This window comes from Gekko japonicus, unplaced genomic scaffold (genome assembly GCF_001447785.1).
Source record: "Gekko japonicus isolate JY-2015 unplaced genomic scaffold, Gekko_japonicus_V1.1 scaffold604, whole genome shotgun sequence".
Lineage (NCBI taxonomy): Eukaryota > Metazoa > Chordata > Lepidosauria > Squamata > Gekkonidae > Gekko > Gekko japonicus.
In genome coordinates this window covers 92,186-94,756 of record NW_015175374.1, presented here as the reverse complement: position 1 = coordinate 94,756, position 2,571 = coordinate 92,186, and positions in this window count along the sequence as shown.

The window sequence follows — 2,571 nt, the reverse complement described above, 5'->3', positions numbered from 1 at the left end:
CTCTAGATGGCCCCACCTTCTTCCTAAAAGCATTTGGCAGGCACCAGGACAGGTGTTGGTGGGCAACATGGTTCCCACGGGCACCACACTGAGGAGCCCGCTCTGACACCAACCCGAAATACAAATGATGCTTTCCTCTCGCCTTTATCTTCTGGACTTAAATCTGTTTAACTGCTGTATGCCAGCCTGCTTTGTGTGTGTGTGTGTGTGTGTGTGCCTGGAAGTCATGATGACCTCTGGCGACTCCTACTGGGGCATGAAGGACATTCAGAGAAATGGCTTGATAGCCTACCTCTGACTGTTTGGTGTAGCCAGTTTGGTGTAGTGGTTAAATGGGAGAACCGGGTTTGATTCCACACTCCTCCACTTGCACCTGGCTGGATGACCTTGGGCAAGCCGTAGCTCTGACAAGAGCTGTTCTTTGAGTTTCCGGCTGAAGCTCTTGAACGCATAGTCTAAAAATATTGTGGGGAAGGGAAGGGAAAGGAGATTGTAAGCCCCTCAGGTAGTGAAGGGTGGGGTATAAATCCAACCTCCTCCTCCTCCTCCTTCTTCTTCCTGGTCCTTTTAGCCAGAGATGCCAGGGATTGAACCTGAGACCCATTGCATACCAAGCAGATGCTCTACCACTAAGTGACAGCTGCTGTACAGTCTGGTGTAGTGGTTAAGTGCACAGACTCTAATCTGGGAGAACCGGGTTTGATTCCCCACTCCTCCACTTGCGCCTGGCTGGATGACCTTGGGCAAGTCGTAGTTCTGATAAGAGCTGTCCTTGAAAAAGAGCCGTTTCTGTCAAGAGCTCTCTCAGCCCCACCTACCTCACAGGGTGCCTGTTGTGGGGAGGGGAAGGGAAAGGAGTTTGTAAGCCGCTCTGAGACACCTTTGGGTAGTGAAGGGCGGGGTATAAATCCAATCCTTCTTCTCCTCCTCCTGGCTCTGGTATTCCTTGGAGGTCTCCCTTCCAAGTACGTGGCAGGGTCGGCCCTGCTTAGCTTTCGAGATCTGACGGGATCGGGCTTGCCTGGGCTATCCAGGTCAGGGCAGCCTGCCAGCCTGCCGAAGGCATGGAGGCAGTTGCCAGTTCGAAAAGGCGGCCGCCCTAATGATGGCTTTGTTCCATCTCTCTGACATTCTCCGCAATTGTAGGTGCAGCTGTAGGGGCAACAGCATTAGCGCTGGCCCTAAAATTAGCCACGCCAGCTGTGTGTGTATGTGCGTGCGTTAAGTTGGCACCTGGAAGCTTCTTGCTAAGCCCAGTTCCAGCAGCCGGCTCCGTCTTCTGGCAGGATGAGTGGGGTGTGATGCTCCGATCGTGTTCGGGGAGAGGCAGGACAGCTTCTGACATCCAGACTTTAGTGGAGTCTTTAATTGCAAAGTATCTTGAAAATTGCAATTCTGGCGTTGGCCGGCATCTGCTTGGTGGTGGTGGTGGGACTGTCCTGCCCCCCAGCTGGAGACGTTGGCACCGATTAGCCATGGGTGTGTGTGTGTGTGAAAAAGCTAGGACAGCAGAAAGGAACAAGGAAGTGGTGTCTTTTTGTGTGCCCACAAAAAGTGCTGCTTATTAGGGATGGTGAGCTGACCACCTGGCACATAACCATGAAGCAGTTTGACCGAGCCCGGAGGACCCGACTGAATTTTAATCAAGGCATGGCAAAAAACCAACAACCCATGGCCAATGGTTTTGCTTGGGCAAATTAAAAAAAAGTTTGATTTTATGGAGGCTCCTTACATACACACACACACACACACACCCAGCATCAGCTTCCATATATCAAGACTTGTCAGAGGTCTCACACGCACACACACCGTGCCAAGTTAGCAGTACCAGAAGAACATTGCACACCACATTCTCTACCCCAAATGCAGTATGGCAGATTCGGGAGACTGGCCGTTTGTGAAAAAGGGGGTGGGGAAGCCCAACCTAGCACTTAACTGTCTAATGCCCAGGCTGGACGGTCTCCTTGTCTCTCCTTTTTCACACTCTTTTGAAAACCGCTTCCCTTGACAGTGTCGAAAAGAGAGAATTCGTCTTGACCCCAGCCTTTACTTGTGGAGCTCTCACTGCCTTTCAGCAGAATTGCGTGGTTTCTTGAAACAGCAAATGCAGTGAGAGAAAGTGCAAGTCAGCCAGTGGCGCCAGACCAAAGGGCACGTTAACTCTTCAGACCCAGGCCTATCCTAAGCAATCCGTGGCCTCCGTTTTTCCCTCTGTCAAATGGGAATAATAGTAAATGTCCTTCACAAAGGGGTCTTCGTCATCCTACGACACTTGTGATGTTTTTAGTTGGGTGCCATTATATCCAACTGGATGCAAAGGCGATTGATGCCTGGATGAGCTATTTGTTGTGACCAGTGTTGGGCTGCATGGTCCAAGGCCCAGCTTGCACCATTTATGTGGTATAACTGGATTTGGGTATGAGAAGCCAAGCCCGTGGAGTGCTTTGATGACATCACTGCACTGTCTGAAAACCATTGGGTGTAGCCTGTACTTGAGGGGCAGTGCCCAACAGGTCAGAGGTGGAGCTTAGCGGGGTGGGGTGGAGCTTCAGAGGATGGCACTTGGTGGGG